An 18617-nucleotide genomic window follows, 5' to 3' on the forward strand; every position below is an offset into this window, starting at 1 on the left:
TGCTAACATAAATAACAACAACAATGAGTATTTACTACTTTTTAAAAATATTTAAATAAATAAATAAATAAATAAAAAAATATTTAAAAATATTGTACTTGTTCTCTGTCTAACGGTTCTTGCGGACTCTGTGTATCAACTGTGAGACCCTAAACGTTGTAAAGCTCTTAAAAAGCTCTATTGTTGTTATTTACATGATACAGTTCATCGACTGCGACGCAAAGTTGTAACTACATCAACCTTATTAGTTATTATTATTATTATCATCCTCAGCAGACGACTCTGGACAGATGTTACATACGCCTCTACTGACAATGTTTACAACAATAATCACAATACTGACGACTATGGTGATCAATCTGAGTTTCTTTATCGGTTGTCTGTGGCTACGTTATATATTGACGCAGAGCGCTACTGCTGCCTCATAGCATGCCGGCAATGGTATCGCCAAACGAAAGAAGGGTAACGAAGTGATTGATTAGATTCCTAGCTAGAGCCAGTCGGTTCTAAGCATCGATGTCACATCGTGCACTCAGCATAAGAACCACAGACGTTAATTATGTTTACAGTTGACGCAATAGTTAATTCTGATGTTGTGACCAATAGCGATAACGGTGAGGTGGTGCCGGCGGGCGCCGGATGAAGTTTAACAATCGCTTAATGGCGCTGATAGTGCCACACGTCGCCGTCAAAGCAGGTACTGGACAGCGCCAGGAGCGCACAAAAAGATAGCGGTAAAAATGACGTCAATACGTATCGCAGAGTCAGTGGGTCGTCATCAAATGACAATGGCCTGATTGTGATAAGTTATTCGCAGAGCAATCGTTACTGTAAAACTAGTACTATTATATTATTTACTGGTTGGACATTGGAGGGGTCGACAGCTGTAACAGGGCCTGAGGCAGCCCTGTGTTTGGAACAATACTGTGGACGATTCCAATGGTAACAATTAGGATACAGAAAATATGACAAAAGAGCAAAAAAACATACGTTTTAAACATGCATGAACTGGCCAAATTAAAAATTTCTATTAACGATAACAGCACGAGGAAGAAAAATTGGTTGAACGGACGGAATATGCTTCGGCTTTATCCACACGCTGTTACGTCATTTGACGATACGAACGGCCGATCGACCAAGGAACAATTGGGTACTCGATTAATTGAATTTGTGGTTCAAGATTGGAAGCATCATTTATTCTGTGATAATCACGTAAGTAAGTGCTAGTGTGTTTATTTGCTCGTAAGTAGCAGTTGAAATTGCACTTGTTAACGAAGTTTTCTTACCAAGCACATCCCCTGTAAGGTCTTTGCGAACTTTGAAGCTGAATAGCTTAACGGCTAGAATAGCTACTTTTCAGTATCTATACAAGGTGTTCTCCTTTATGTTTTGCCCACTTGTCCGAGCGCTCTAGCGGCTTATGGGCAGCCATATCTCTCTATTTATAGGTTCTTGAAATATATCCGCTTTCCTTCTTAGTCTCCTTTTCCTCGTTCATTTTCAACACTCCAATCTCCGTTCTTGAAATGTTCTCATCATTCACGTCCTATGCTGCCGCATAAGGCCTTCTCGCCTAAGGTTTTCTCTAATCGTAGGATGACCGCAACGCTATGTCCTTCAACAGTTATTTTAAGACCACTGAACGTTCTTTTTGAAATTAAAAATGTTTTTTCCTCTAAACTGTTTTTATCGTGAAGTAAAATTGAGCTGTTTTTTTAGGAGACTGAACTATTTACCAGCCCAATTTCGTCTGCTAGCTGTGTATAGTTCAAAAATTACTCAGTCCACTGGATTTGCTTGTAACAGCTTAACACTTACGTTGCATATAGAAAGCGCGACGTCGCAATCCGGTGGCTTCTTTGTGCCTCCTTTCAAAGATTGTATCTGTATTTCAACGATTTTCTTTGTATATGCTTAAAGTGTCATTGTTAAAGGTTATGATTATCCAATATGGCCACCAGCTACCGCAATAACAGTTTCTATTCAGAACCTAAACCACTTCTATTCAGAACCTAAACCACTCATAAAAGAATGAAACATTCATTTTTCAACTCGAAAATAACCCTCTAATTGAAGATATTAACTCGCTATGGGATTCAGCCACGTGAAACTCGCGTATGACCAGCGAAGCCAAAAAGCTGGAGAATACAGCGGCTTAAAATTGCCAACAAATCTAAAAAGTTGCAGATAAGCGTAGAAAGTTCCAAATAGACAACTTATCTAGACAACTCAACTTATATTCTTCCCCCATTCCTTCAAATGTAAACCCTAGTGAGGATCTCGTGGTATGTCTCACTAACTTCGATTTATCAGAAACTATTTTCATTCCGTAAAACGTCGATTTCGACTAAAAAAAAAAGGAGAAACTTTCAACCTCATTGGCGCTTCATCTAGCACCAAGAAATGAAATAATAATAATTGATCAAATTGTGAAGACGATGTTTTGATGGATTAATTTTTTTTTTTTTTATCTAGAAATAACTGATTCTTGTTCGGTACTGGGAATAACGCATGAATACACATGCCGCTACGACAAAGGGCTCGTTGAAGCTTAACCAGATTTAGATGCCGCCTTCGTATATAGATATATATAGGTTACACAATTGGAAGGAGATTTAGAAAGCACTGCTTTGGACTGAATTTACACAATCGATATACTATTTAATTTTCGAAATTTTTATATATAACTAATTCAATATATTTTAATGACGACCGATTTGATGCCTAACGCCTATTAAGGCGGCCATAACTATCTCGACTACTAACCATTTGCCTGTGTCATTTTTCAGGTAAGGCCAATAGAAAGTTGTATCGCAGATGAGCTGCGTCCAATAGTGGGCGTCTGTGAGTGGTAGGTTCTTACGTATTTCGCCAGCCAGCCCCAGTAACCAGGTAATTTTTTTTTTTATAATATGATAGTTCGTTGGCAAAATGCGGTCTGAACTATATCCTACTTAATAGCCGGCAATGACAATCGGAAAATAGAGACAAATTCGGGGTAGGTGAGCAGCCGTGTTATAACGTAAGTATTTAAGCTTTGGCATATGTTCGGTTTTTAAGCTTTTCAGGCCGCTGTTTTTCCAATATCTATTATTTCTGGGAAGGACACAGATTATGGGTTAAAAACAACAACACAAAAATGTTTTTCGTCATAGGTTTAAATATGAAAGGATAGCTAGAGGAGAGGCCTAATTCTTTCGTAATGTCCGAGTCTTTTATCAAGCGAGGCCAGAATAGCGGACATTTCAAAAAAGATTGTTTTCCTTTCGCTGTAAAACGTATTATAACAGGAGCACCAGGAACGAGTAGAGACGATGAGCCAGGACAAAGGGCGGTTGATATACGAAAGAAACACAAGTAACGACGTAGAAAGTGCCCAATACTGTTTAACAGATCAAAAAGAAGGGTAAAGTGTCGCTGTCCCGGCTTCGCGACAGAAGGTACCTTTCACCAGCTATGCGTCCAAAGCTGCTAGTGAAAGACTGAGAAAATCAATAGAGACGATGGATGTACAGGTACAGTCTTTAATCGGACTCCATTTGTCGAAGCCAGAAAATATAGTCAGATCTTTTCCCGACTGTTGATTTGTTTTTGTTGTTGTTTCTATTGTCATTGATGTCAAGTCGCTTACTCAGACTTTTTGCATGGAATTCAACCACTGTTATCTACAGTGTTGTTAAATTTTACGTTGAGCCCAGTACCTATAAAGCATGATATGCATGCAAAGCATTGGGATGCTTTAGTCAGTAGTTCCGCGCTCATTCTGCTAGTGTATTTGTGCACCCTATATACTAGCATCTGAGAAGAGTCCCGCAGTAATATCGAGGCTGCGTAGCGTTAGATATCGAATGCTTCGTTGCATCAATTGACGACTGGGCTGTATGTGGGCACAAGTACTTGTGAAGGTCATAGGGCGAAACTGGGTTCTTGTTAAGAGATCCCGTAGTAGCTGACCTTAGCGAAGACTACTTGCGGTGCATTTAAACGTGTATATACGATCTGTCTATATAGATGTGTAGACATTTAGTAGAGATGGTAAACCTTGTGAGCGCTGACTGTCATATGCCAAGATGTTAAGATATACTGTTTTGCTAACTATGCAGAATTGTTTTATTAACATTCTCTTAGTTTACAAAATAGATTTACGTGTTTGAGGGTAGTGTCAAGAGAAAAATTCATTTTACGCAACAACTCGTACGGTGTTAACCGTGCATGCAAAGGGTAAAGCGATCTCTGCACTAAAACTGGTGGGCACAGGGCGGAAATTTCTCCGTTCAATATCATTGCTAGAATTTTTCTATTGCTAGTAGAAAAAACAAAAGCTAATGACTAATTAATCGTGAATAGCTTTCACATGCGTTATCTAAATGGAACGAAGCTGTTTTTTAGCGTTGATGCTTCGAATACAACAGTAATTCAGTATAGCAAAAATTTAGAATTTCCTAGGTGTAGACATGCTTCAGTAAAAAAGTTATGATGAAGTGTCTGAAGTAGCGCTCAGCGTATATGCAGAACACTTAGTCAATTATTTGACGATTATTTGTCGTTGGCAAATGTCGCCTGATCCGCCAAACGTACGATGACTAGAAAGAGACGTATATTGGAGGGTATACGGACTACCCTAATAGAATCATATAAAGAACTGTGTGAACGCCCATTGAATATTTGTTTTATTACCTCAGTCAACTACTTTTCGTCCTTCGATATAATGCCAATAAATAATTTCTAGTAGCCTATTCGTGCCTTAGCAACAGGCGTTTGTCGCGCTGTTGTCTGTTGAACCGCGAGTCTATGGCAGATTGCACGGAACAATAGCTACTCTGTATGTTTGGACTTCTAGTAACTTACTTGGGAAACTTTTGAAGCCGACATCATGCAATGTTACCAGCCAGGGAGAGGAAGCTTGACAGCAGCGAAGACTTTCATTGATTTATCGAGTTTTCTTCGTCCGTCCGCTCTCCGATCGCTCGCTTATACCGGCTGGGTTCACAACCCGCATTCCGCCTTACTGGCGTCAAGCCTCTCAGGGCTAGGCCCCGTCTGCCTAGTGACAGCAGAAAAAATGGCCCCGGTATGCCGCCAAACCTATGTGACTATTGACGAAAGGTTGTGCAACCGAGGCATCCCATTAAGCCCTATGCTTCAAGAGTACAGGTTGATAGGATCGGATTATGATCACGGAAAGAAAAGTTGGCTGGCATATCTTCTGCATTCGTCGTCCATCACCATTTTCTGTATTAGCCGAGCAGCTATTGGCGATAAATGCAGAAATCCATCAGTGCTAAGAATAATCTTCCCAAACGTATAGCGGCTACGAAAAAAAAGATGTTACTCTCCAACACGTTTATATCGTACGGTCAACGTGCGACATGCACGGAAATCGGAGTTAGACAATAAAATGGCAGAAACAATAACATTCGTTCAGCAACCTTTCGTGAACCACACGATTCAAAGGCGACGATTCATATCAACATTTGAATTTCTATATTGGACAACACTATGTACAGGTACGTAATAATGTAAAGATTGTCTGCCTGTCACATGAATAGAAACATACCATAGTTTTATCCAATGACCTCTAGGCAAATGAGTCAAAGAGAATCATAGGGGCCAATGTGTCACAGTTGTGGTCCGTGTTGGACCGTGTTCAACATGCGTTTCGTTCCGTTGTGCTGACTCGTCGATGTAATGGTAATTTAGCTGACGGAACGAGTAAAGCTTTGCTTCGACATATATAAATCGTAACTTATAGATGTGGCAAATTTGCACATACATACTCGTTGCTATACAGTCTCCCCATATTTATATATGGGGCTCTCTGTATATTTATTTGGCGGGTGGTTGGCGACATGATGTTAAATGGAAGTACAAACGTGTTGTGCTAACACCACAGAGTGTAACATTACTTTGTATTTAACCCTCTATATTTCGAGTTTTACGCCCAGCATCGCCGTTAGGCATTCATTGATCAGACGGATGGTTCCCAGAACGAAATAGGATTGTATCTATGTCTGATCCGGGCCTTGTATAACTGCGCTATTAATACGAACAGTCGTATGGCGCTGGCCACCAAATTCTAAATTTGTAATGTGTTTATACATATATTTTAAATACAAAATCTTTGGAAACTTGTGATGCAACATATCATCCAGGTAATAGTACTAATCATAGAAAATATTTAAAGATCATATAAAAAAATAATAAACTCGGTTTGTGTGTTCGCTTCTCTCACCCTACCTTTTTTCATTGTCTGCTTCAACATATCAGCTTGCTGAAATATTTCCATTGACGAATAGTTCTAATTGTAGCCCCCCTCTATTCTTTCGCCGTAGCTGAAGAACTATGAGCAATAGAAACAACAAGATACTTACAACGTAAGTACATGGGGATTTTACAAAATTGATCGTAGCACTTGAAATGGTCGTCATCTTTGCCATCAGATGACAGAAAGTTACGCGTCGTCAAGCGAAATTGCTCGTTATAACTTCAAAGCGTCGTCCTGTTCCATACCACGTTGAGGGTACATTTAGTCGTTTACTGTACCCTTACTATTTGGCGCTCACTCTTCTACTGCGGTTCTCGTTTTTCTCTATTTTCTAACAGTCCACCGTTCCCCTGAACATCAGTAACGATGACCTCAAGGGAACTAGAGCAAATTGGAGGAAGACCTGCCGAAGCTAACACGAAAGTATCCATAACAGAACGACGAAAATGACTTGGTCACCTTTGGACCCGAGGAAAACGTCAGCTACAGCAACGGTCATGGTCAGACCGCTGATTTTACGACTTCAGCGTTCGAAACAGATTCAGCGTAATTGAAACGGCTAACTGCTGTGGCGGTGCTTCTTTGTATAGTTCGTGCACGAAAGCAGCTTTTCTAGCCAAATTGGCTGAATCGAAACGTGTACAGGATAACGAAAAATTGTACACTGGCGACATCTGTAATAGTGGTAGCTGTGGCGGCAGCGGTGAAAGCATCAACGGCACGTATAACGCGTGAGTCATTACAGTGCTACGAGCGATCTGAAGTGATAGCATGCCTGGACAGTCGGCGGCGACTACAACGATCATGAAGTAATAACAAGAGACACTGTTCGGTGTGCACTGCGCTCGATTTTCTTAGCAAAAAAAAGACGATGAAATGGTTTATAGCGCCAAAGCTCATTCGACTCCGCTTCGTTGTTGTTTTTATTGGACGTTTGATGGCGTAGGTGCGTATGTCGGTCTTTGGCTTGTTCGATTTGACAAGCCCTCAAGGCTGGCTAACAGCAACATTGAGATAGATCGAAGGCTGTAAACAGTAAGAGTTAGTTGAAGACACTCATATTGTTGGATAGTGAATGGTGTTAATTTGATTACTTTTAGGATTTAGGTGTGTTCCCCTGGGAAACAGATCGGTCCACATACGCAGTTTGTAGCATAGTTTTCTCAAACTTTCATAAGAAATTTGGTTTCCTGTAAAATTTTTGGCCGATAGAATGGCCTATTGTTTGACGGAGCGAAACCATCTACAGCCTGCCGTGCATGTTATTCCGTTGTATAGTAAAAATTATAACAGGAACAATACTAGAAAGGATTAGCCGAACTGGGTGTAGGGTAATATATTTCTGCTCTATGCACGAATTTCGTTTACCAGTTACCCAGAGCGCTACCCCGCTGATTAATGTTACTATTGTTTTTATGTTTCTAAGCGAAGTAATGAATGTAAATCTTTATTCTATGCTAATACGAAGTTGTTGCACCGCTACAACAGCAAAGGCACAATGAATCAATGCGATGGTAACAACGAAGCTACCGACAAGTCCTATGTTCCAAATCAGGTATAGCTTCCTGTCTATATGATAAACGATGGGGGCAAAATGAATTGATGATTTTGTTGGGAGCTGTTGATTTTCAGCAGCATGCACGCCTGAGCTCGTAACGATGCAATATCTACCGTATCCCGCAGTGCTCGTTGGGTATGGTAACACTGGAACACCTGAGTAACCGTACAATTACGAATAGTAGTAGTGCTAGCTCGAAATCTGTATAGACCGGCTGAATGTTCCGAAGCGTTTCGGCTAGTATTTACGAAATAGATGACAGTAAACAACCATAAACCTGGAATGATGAGAAGCGTAATGAACTATAGAAGCATAAAGATGAACAGAACAATATCGTGCCGAAAACCATTCCAGAACTCTACGAGATTGTTACCTTGATTTTCCGGAAAACGCTTAATATTCAGATGGATAGATTAATTTGTACGTTAGCAGGTCATCGGGTCGAAATAGGAGGACACTGTTCCGCCGATGGCCCAAATCGTCTGCAGTGTCAAAGACAGAAGCGTAGCGGAGTGAGACGCAGAAACAGATTGCTTTAGAATATTGGCGAGTTGTTCGCATCCAGCAATGTTTGTTGAACTGAGTTCCGCAATTCAAATATTGGCGCGCTGTTAAGTGTCGCGAAATGCTGAAGTGGTTCGGACGTCCATTCGACAACTCAAGACGCTGGGCGTCTTTCAGGCCTATCAAAATGCTATATTCTGACTGCTGACCAAATCAAAATTGCCGGGAATGAAAATAGCAAAGCTATCATGTTTCTGTTTAAAGGGCAGACACAAAAAGTACAAAGTTAAAAAGCTCCAGGTTAGTTTCAGCAGCAAACACGGAGTGGCCATTGGTTGGATGACAAATCTATTCGATCTGGAGTTGAGTTGGCTTTTCTTGTTGATTTCTCAGGCCCGGCAGATCGCAAACAATGATCCGAAAAAGGGAAAGTAATTAACCTGGAACTGAGCGTCTTGCCGAGACGAGTTACGAAATAATAGGTCTTTAAGGACTGACGAACAGAGGCGAATGAAATTCACACGAAGCATTAACAGGTGCTATTACTGATTTTTACACTGATGTATCTATTGTAAAACAGAATCACTATTGACATTATACATAACTTCCGTACTAAAAATTGTTTGTAGTAATTAGGGAATTATATTGTCACACTAGGTATCCTCACACTGGGTACCGGTTCTAACACGACCGCCATCGTGGTTTTCTTTACGAGCAGACATTACTTCACCAGAGAGTACACCATATCTGAGCTACCTCACAAACTATTCTAATGACAGCTGCTCGTACTGATTAAAAAAATTAGAATAAATACAATTGACGTTTGTCACTAGGAGATTTCTGGTTGCGGCCAACTGGGAGACTTCTATTAACTGTCAGTTCGCCTCTAACGACCCAGCAAAGACCCATATGCGCTGACCGGTTCAGAGATGTCACCCGTGCTACTCATTGATATGGAGTAGATTCCTCTAGACGTAGCATTGTTTCGACTCGTGAAGAGTTCCTGACGCAGTAGCCATCTGTAGCAGTATAGTAGTTTGTTAGCAGAATGAAGTCGCACGCAGTTGCCTCCGGGCGAGACGGGTAATTCATATGCTAAAAAGAAGTTTCATTGATTATTAGCGACACTGACAGCGGTCTGTCGATGTCAGGGCTAGAGCTAGCCGTGCAACGCGCTAAAAGTTCCCGTCAATAAATCATTTCTCTACCGACACATGGGCCGTCTAGGTAACTGTGTCCCGATGGTGCACAGCTGTCAATGTTCTGCTAGGAATATCGTTATTTAAATATATTACCTATGAATAACCAGTAAATTATGAAGTGTTAGGCTATATTAAGGGAGCGTAAAGGGATTTATTTAATCTCTATTTCGATTACATAGCCGAATTCATGTCAAACTTTGTTCGTTACGACAATATCTATAAGGTATCTTTTTTGGGTTAATTTTCTACCTGTTCAGATCAGGGGACTGCTCTGTGTAAGTGTGGCGTTGTTCGCCGTATCCCTTTCGAGATGTCACGCCCACTGCAAGATATTGTTTTAATCCTGCTATCGAAGCCCACCAATCACGGCGACAGGTTCTGCACGACGTCGTGTGATTCTTATCTCACATCAAGAGAGTTCCAGCTAATTAAACGTTAGCCCTATTAGAAACTTCCATTCGTATTCGTTGCGGATACTGTGGATAAACGTATCTCTTTCTGGAAAGATAGTTATTTCCGAGCCTGGCCATAACGCTTAGGCGCCAGCCGTAACGACGCTGCTCGAACACTCCACTTCTCTTGTTGAGACGTCGTTACACTTAGGCACAAACCCACGTGCGGACGGATACAAGCACTCCTGTTTATTTTCATTATTATTTAAGGGAAACAAACAGGAGCTCCGGAGCTCTAGAATCAACCGTCAAACAGATACCGTTACACAGATACACACTCTCACATTATATACACATAAGTAACTTGGAACAGAACTTCAGGACGTAAATAATCATAACTCATGTATCGCTTACGTGTACAGTGATACGGGCGCGAATATTTAATTTGATCATTACTATGATTATTAATAAAATAAACTATTACTAATCGTGGTAGAGTGACGTCACCATAGCAAATGATCGTGCTACAAAAGCAAAAGGCATCAGCGATCCTATCGTCATTCAAGTGACCTACCAATGGCTATTTAGCACCAATAGCCTTTGTTTAATTGAATAGATTCCGGCAGCTCCTGCACCAGCCAGGGCGAAGACCTTTCAAATAAGAACTGTGATACGCCTACCTGCGTGTCTATGTTCGGATGTTAAAAATATTTTCTGTCTAGTTATTTTCTAGGCGTGTTTTGTAACTTTCTGTTTAGGCCAGTTTGAGCGTTGTGACGGTCGCCACAGGTGGCCCTGGTTAACTCTGATGGGCCATGATGTGTGTGGTGGGCCGACGAGCTCTATGGTTACAGATGATGTATTCACATGGGCGCGCATCTGCTTTATGCTCATACAGCTAAAGTTCAACTATAGAGAGCATATGTTCAATCTGAGATCAGTGAAATAATGCAGTAGCTCAAAGGCGTACAATTCCATTAAGTTACGCCGTGAAGTTAAGTTGTAATCTAACTATTGGCATATTGCGTACTTCGGCGCGATATATTTCTGTAACATCTTATTTTAACCGGCGTAGATTACCTGTGTGACCTTTGCAAGCTGCGGCGTACATGTAAAGGGCAGTAAATTCTATGAAGAAACGTATCACTTACGATTTCAACCCGATTATGATTTTCGATAAGCAACCGTATGCGCGTTTCAAAGAGGGCAATCAAAGAAGTATACCCAGTCGAGCACATGTGGTATTCGATTTTAGGCGACACGTGTTCAACATGCGACCCCTTCATACGTGCAAGTTGCCTGAGAAGCGTAAAATTGTCCATTGTTGTTTAAATGTCATTCTATGCAAAGATATAAGATATCGTAATTCAGCCAGTGTAGATGTTACCAACGATGGCGTTCGCAGAGGAAAATTATGTATATATAGGGTACAGCGTGTAAATTCAAAATTTTCTAATTATTTTGTTTCTACGATCGTATCTAAGCTAAAGTGTGCTGTAGAGGTATGTTCCTAGTAGTCCTACACCTTCTATACATAATGACAGCTTTACTGTATGTCCTAAACCGTTAACAAGCTCGTTTGCTTTGCAATTCCTGAACGCCTTGTTGTCATTTTGCGCCTTATTGAATTCTTTGTATGGGTGTGTACGGAGTGACTCGACATCCGGATCGTTCGGCGGCAATATCAGAAACATGCCTGTGTTCGCCAACAGCCAACTCTGCACTGAATGCGCGTTTTGTTGAAAGACACCTTAACTATAAAACCATTGTAAAACTTTTTTTCAGTCTGGAGTTCGCCAATGTAGAAAACGTGTGGTATTATAACAACTTCCGTACGGGGTGCCATGTCCAGAATATGAATGTGAACAAAGAAGCCGGTCTGATCTCCTCTGCAGTCTGACGCAGATTAAGTTGCCAACACAATCCTCGACACTGCGGAAAATTGTCAAAGCCCTCGCGACCCACTATAGCGGTGACGGTAACTAATTCTATTACATATCAGTTACTAATTCTATAACCGCTGTACCCTCATGTGAAAATTCGCGCCGTCGTTCCGGCTGCCACCAAATAGAAATTAACAAGCAAAATCTGCCAGTAGACGGTAGGGCTTCCTTGATTTCCCACGGATTTAGTAACAGTTGCTTTAGAACTCCTGTGCGATTGAGAAGGGGAGTAGTCCGATGGAAGTTATGACTTGGTCGAGTGAGGCAACCATAGACGTTTCGGTAGAGTATGAGCGTCTTGCTTGTGATGAGGTCTGTCAAATGACCAAAGTGTTTCGAGGACCGCTTTATCGACTCAGGAAACATTTATAAATGCTACCGTAGCAATTTGTCGTGGAAATCGCTAAGTAAAATTTGGGCTCACGTTTACGCTTTACGTATCGGCTGCCAATTTGAACGTTTAGCCAGCTCTGAAAACTACGATATATTAGTGTCTAAGAGTTTGTCACCTCATTTTCTTGGTAGACGTTAAGGTCTTAGTTGTTTGCCTGTTACTATACACCAACTAAAAAGAGAAAAATGATTGTAGCATGGAATTACGCGGCTACACGTAGCTGTTGAGCCTTTTTTGTGCAGTTTTCAAACGCAATTTATCCACAAGTGGAATAGTCTACATAGGGAAAAAGCTTTATCGTAACAAATAATTTTACTTATATGTTCCCACATCAGTGTACATCAATTTAGGTACGTTTTATCAGCTATTATCGTTGAGGACGCGCGTCTGTAACGGATACATCTGTTATAATGCAGTTATGAATAGCTTGCTATTAAGTGGCACCGCGTCAGAATGAGAATGCGTGAACGTCTGATAATGCACTTTTATATATTAATAATTAGGTAATAAACAGTGTTGCCTCAATCATTCTGATCGATGAGTATTACAATCTAAATGCGTATAAATGGTTACCGTAAACGTACCTTGCTTCGTTCGAGTAGTACGAAGTACAACTATCGTTTGGCCTAGCGCTACAAGAATGTCTAGAAGGTAAAACTCTATATTATATAGAGTTTTACCTTCTATTCATTGGCGACCGTTTATATGGTTCCAAGGACATTATAGCTGTAGGCTCTCGTCCCCCTATAGTTATCAGCGTTTTGCATATTTTTTTCCACAGATGGCGCTGCATGTAGTTGTGTACGTAACCGCTTAGCGGCAACGGCAAGAACCATACGACGATGTTGCGTTAAATTACAGTTGGTTCGTTGTGGCCGCTTCAGTGGCATAGTCGTAAAGCTAACATTCGATTCTTAATTGTCCCTGACGTCCTGCCTTGCCCGGATGTGAAGAGTTGTTTTCGCCACGAAGTTGCCTTCATGGCGTACGGTGTGAGTCGAGCGTAAGTGCTCCTCTCTCGTCAACTCTATCAACCGGTGGGGCGTCTATGTATTTCTCTTGCCTCTAGCGGCATTAGCCCGACAAAACGTATCACGGGGCGCCACACAGTTCGAAGCTCATTCGTTGTACCACATTGCACGTGCACGTGGAGCAATTTTGCTGTTCATTTTAATTTTAAATTAATGTATTCGACGCCAGAGCTGATATTCGATAATATATATAAGCAAGCTATAACGTGTGCATGTATACAGACTGGACTCGTGTCAATAATGTATAGCGTCGGGGCATATTTGGCCGCTATGAAAATTGTACAAAAACTATTCGTAGGATCACCGGATAGACTAGGAAGCAATTTACAGATCGAAGATATGCGGCCAAAAATAACTTCATGCCCAGTTAAAGCAGCGCGTTGGTATCCGATCCTGTCGACATGACGGAAAACGGCGAAATACTTCAAGCTTTCACCTAAGGGTTGTTAGCATGTGTTAAAGTGAACATATAAATTGGATATGTTTATTGGCTTACAACTGTTTTTGGCATGGTACCATTAACCGGAATAGAAGAAGCGTCAAAAACCAGTGGCTGAGTCAAATATAGGGGTCCTCAAGACAAAACCTCAAACGAATTTTCTGCACAATAGAATCTAAAATCGTTGCTAGTTCGTTTGTTGCTCGTTGCGTACTCTGAGACTGTACTAACAGCTTAAAGAACATCCACTAGATGAAAATGTTCTTGAATTGTTTCTGTTTGTATGTATGCAGTAAGAATATATACATTTATTTACCTACCTGTAATTCGATTACGTTTTCCTTTTAAGCACGCTTATTTGCCGTATCTAGCGGCAACAGATTGCCTAAAGGTTTTAAAAGGAGGTTCACTTCTTTGAAATGAAGAGAGACACGGCTATCATTCCAGTACTCGATTCGACCTCCTTCGGCCTTTGTGGTGGCAGTATTGCTTGTGGTTGTCCGAGATTCGGTTATAACAATACAAGCTCGATTATCTTTAGCTCGGTACACGTACAGCCGATTTTTGTCTCCGCTTGTCTTATATTTGCTTGGGTTTTTTCTTGCTCCTCAACGACGACATTGTTCTAACATCACGTAGACAAGCGGGACGCTGCCACGGTGATACAATGTCGGGCGTCGGACGCGTGGGGTTCTGTTGGTAGTTTTCGTTTTCTTGAAGCGGACAAACCAACCGAGTCGACGGAACAAGTCCGTCCCAAGCGGCCAAAGAGAATCGCAGCAAATGAAGAACGTCACCGTACCACTATTCCACACCCCCTACTGCGATGGTGCAAACTCCCTCGGAATCTTCCCATCCGCCCATTCAGGGAACTCTGAGAGGATTGCAGCTGTTATATTTGTTCTTCTGAGTTTGTATCTGACGCGAGGCATTGTCTCGTCGCGAGTACATCATGAGTCCTGTTACAGCAAGACACGTTGGCAATGTGTACAGTGGGTTTAGCAAGAGACGTCTTAGATGTGTGTTCATCGGAGAATTCCATTGTTCTCTTTGATTCAGTGTTTTTTTCCACTCTTTACCGCTTATCTCCTTGTTTTCCGCTAGTTCCTCAGGCTTATAAAACTAAAAAGAAAACTATAAATCCCACAAACACAAAAAGGTAATGGCAACTGAGCTTCGCGCAGCAGCGAAACTACGTAGAAGACTCTTTAGAAGAGAGTGAAGATGGCTACAGGAGTTCAGCGGCTGTACAAAAATAGAAACAAAACGTACTCCATATTGTAGATAAACATTCGCCTGTAAAGGCGATAAGGTTGCTTACGCAGGAACCTAAAAGACTCACCTTCGTTTTTCCTTTAGTTAGAAAAACCAGTCCAAATAAATGTGTGGCTTGAATCTCTACAAGAGTTGCCAGCGGCTGATTGAGAATATAGAAAATGAGGTGTTTCTCATTTGTTCACACTGGCAAACTATTGACAGTGTCTAGGGGAAAAAAATATAGAAGAGATAAAGATAGAAACGAGACAAAAACGAGATAAAGGACCAAACGGAAGCGTAAAACCGGAAATGATACAAACTTAGGACAAAAACATCTCAGAGGACGAGGAGTTGCCCGGAGATCCAATTTTGGAAAAAAAAAGACGTTTTGGAGAGGTCTGCTTTGTTCGGTTGAAAGATACAGGAGAATGGTTGACACATAGAAATGCGACACGGAAACGACAATGAAGTAAAAGATGCGACCCCGATTTGGCGGCTTCTATGCTCAGGTTCTCCCCCATGGAGATCATCGGGACCCAGGAAACCGCTACATCTTAGGAGAGCGCTGAGGCTGGCACGAAGGCCACTCTGTCGCTTCCTAAATATTTATAAAGATACCTTGCAGATATACGTACACGAAACAAACGGACGGTCTCCGAGAGGCCGGGTTGCTTACTGTATAATCTTACAAAGCAATACGTTAGTTGTACAGGGATTAAAGCCAATTTTTTTCGGAAATACTTTCGGTAGTTCTTCTTTCTACCGAGCTTCAATTAAATATTATCATGATTTTATATGTTTTGCATTTCTAATTTCCGCCTCTCGTCAGTAGGCTCTACACAAAGTGGCAAAGCTCGTGCACCATCCGAATCTTGTATATACATATATACTTCTTGTTGATTTCGATACGGATCTTCCTCGCCGTCAGTTACTAGTATCGAGTGTCCAAGATTTACAAGCGTAACAGCAAAGATAACGGATGACGGTAAAATGCGGTATAATTTCTTCATATATTCAAGTCGTATCCATGTACTGTGAAGGCATGTACATACCGTATAGAACATGAGAAAACGATCCACGTGACGGTTCAGCGATGACCTGTTTTCCCACTAAACTTAGGGACACTTAGTAGGGTGGTCCAGGTTCAAAATAAAAGGTAGGCACATTGTCTTTTGCCGGGAGGAGCCAATCGTCTGAAGCGGCGGTATCGAATGTAGAACTTCGGACATTTATTCCAAGTTACGTGAGAACGAACTGTTACGGTATGTAGAAAATGGTATATTATGAAAAAACCGTTACGTAGTAGCTTTGATAAACGGTAATGAGGGATTATAATAAGATTCGATGTGTCAGCCTAATTGAGCGTTTAAGTAGGTGCGATGTGCGAGTTATGACGAGATTATGCATAAATTGTATATGGCTATATACCATATGTTTCTCTCTCTCTCTCTCTCTCTATATATATATATATATATATATATATATAAAGTATCAGAGAAGGTAAAAGATATATATATATATATATATCTTTTACCTTCTCTGGTACTTTGGTAAATTGACCAGTTACAGCGTAATGGCTAAGACCGGCCGAACACAACAGCCGATTTCAACATGAAACTAGCAGTCGAAGAAGAAAGGTCGAAAACAAGTAAGCAACGATAGATTACTTAAAGCAACCAAAACTAGAACGTATAGGCAGAGCAAAGGGGGTGACGTAGCCAACCCCTACGGTGAAAACTTAAAGCTTATCTTTTAGGGACAGTAGCCAGTTCTTTCGAATCTTAGAGCAAGCTTCCAGCGACTAATTCTATTATTCGCTCAATAGTCAGCAAATATTGGCTTGAAAAGTGAAATATCAACGAGACCCCTAGCAAACGTTTGCTGCGCATGAGAGGACAGCTTCCGATCACGGTCGCAACATACGAGGTCCGTGTTAATGATAGTGTCAAAGTACGAAAATTGGTTTTGCAAAGATTTCTTCATGGCTATTACAGACTTCAATGACAGGTCGATCTTCGAACGTAATCGTAAGACTTCCAGCTTTGAACAGAGACCTTCGTATCATCTTTAGGTATAGGAGTACCAGAGGTCAAGGTAATAAAAATGGTTAGAGAACATATAGCTCTGCTGCTGTCAGGATTGAACTTTTGTCCAATTCTTATTGCCCTCGAGAACAAGCAGTATTTCAGGACATAGTCTCGTTGCCGGGTTTCATATATTTTATCTGTTGGGAAAAAGTAAACTATCATTATTAGCGTCTTCTAACTGTCGACCAGGCAGACGTGCCTCATACTGATGGGGAAATCGATATAGGGCATATAGGTTTTAAAACAGGCATAAATGTAATACCCAATGTAAAAAAAAAAAACTATTTTGATTTGACGTTCATTACGTATGATACGTACATAACATATGTTAATATCAAACACGATCTCATATGCGCATTAACTTTTCTATTTCGTAGGTAGAAGAGTATCATGTCTTTCCACCTATCTCTCTCCGCTAATAAACTTTTATAGGATCGTTTCCATCTTTCATTTTAGTCGATCTTTCCTAACTCTATTATACGACGCCGTTCGATCCTTTCGCTTAGGAACTAACTAGGCCAAACCTAAACCGACATAGTTGTTGACATTCAAATAACGCACATAAATTTTTTTATCGAATAAGATAAGTTATTATACATGCGCCGTCATTAAACCACGTTATGTTCTGTGTTATCTTCAGGCTAAACTTACCATTGAAAAATGCCAGCTGCACATAAAGCACTGCGCAATTACAGTGATACCAAATCACAGCGGGCCAATCGTAATTTTCTCGTCGCGGCTCCCGCGTTCTTCTTGCATTCGTACCCGTTTTCTATCTTCATTTTTTCTATTTCTTTTTTTTGCGAACGGACTTGTGCCGGGCTGATAAGTATGGGTCATTTTTTGCTTCACGTTCGTAACCCTTTACTCTTTACCAACTGCTATGGGCTACTTCTACCTGTCCAGTGATTGACCGCCATTGCAACAATCGCTAACCGGTTGCTTCAGCTAACAATTCCGAAAATTGAAGTTTCCTTTTTTTTTTTTTTAGCGGTAACGGTCTACATCGTTTTTTGAAGAACGAAAACCCGAGCAAACCCTCTTCCCCTCTCGAAAGATTTACGAAGTTTTGCTTTACATAAAAGGTATCTTGATCGTTTAAAAGCTAACTGTGATTGATGGCAGCGTGTGTCGACAGTGGCCATGGTAAAGGTGCCCGCTCTGCTTACACTTAGCAGTAACAGCAGTACATGGATAGAGGACAATCGAATACTGCGGCTGTCTGTCTATATATCGTTGATTTCGATTTCCATCTTGTCACACGCAATCAGATTTGTCGTTGTTGCAATACCAGTGGCATCAAGAGGATAATGATCACCACTATCGAGATAGCTTCTGTCGACGGATCGATCATTTCTAAATCACGAACGTATAACCTAACGCCACCGCACTCCTTTGGACAAACTAAGCGTCATCTATTTTGCCGTTCCGTCGCCATTGTCTGCCCTGAACTACCGTTATGGCTACGTGACTTGTCCGTCCGTTTACGCTGTTCTCCAATGTTCGAGTTCCTCTCATAAGTTCAATGGCGCTATTACCTGTCTG

General features: G+C 41.1%; 1 protein-coding gene and 1 long non-coding RNA gene across 4 annotated transcripts in view; both read left to right on the forward strand.

The window, feature by feature from the left end:
• Positions 1–18617, forward strand: part of LOC111248753 (extracellular serine/threonine protein CG31145) — a 129464-nt gene that overhangs the window by 14487 nt on the left and 96360 nt on the right. The window lies entirely within an intron of this gene.
• The window catches only part of LOC147756030 (uncharacterized), a 34837-nt gene continuing 16559 nt past the window's right edge, over positions 340–18617 (forward strand). The window contains exons 1-5 of one of the 2 annotated variants that reach the window (XR_015327639.1): positions 340–697; positions 1044–1212; positions 2790–2892; positions 3291–3515; positions 11707–12882. This is a non-coding gene — a long non-coding RNA (uncharacterized LOC147756030). Of the gene's footprint in view, positions 698–735; positions 1213–2789; positions 2893–3290; positions 3516–11706; positions 12883–18617 lie in introns of those variants that run through there. The other variant, XR_015327638.1, reaches the window with a different exon arrangement.

Source organism: Varroa destructor, unplaced genomic scaffold, assembly GCF_002443255.2.
Source record: "Varroa destructor unplaced genomic scaffold, Vdes_3.0 BEIS01000004.1, whole genome shotgun sequence".
Classification (NCBI taxonomy): domain Eukaryota; kingdom Metazoa; phylum Arthropoda; class Arachnida; order Mesostigmata; family Varroidae; genus Varroa; species Varroa destructor.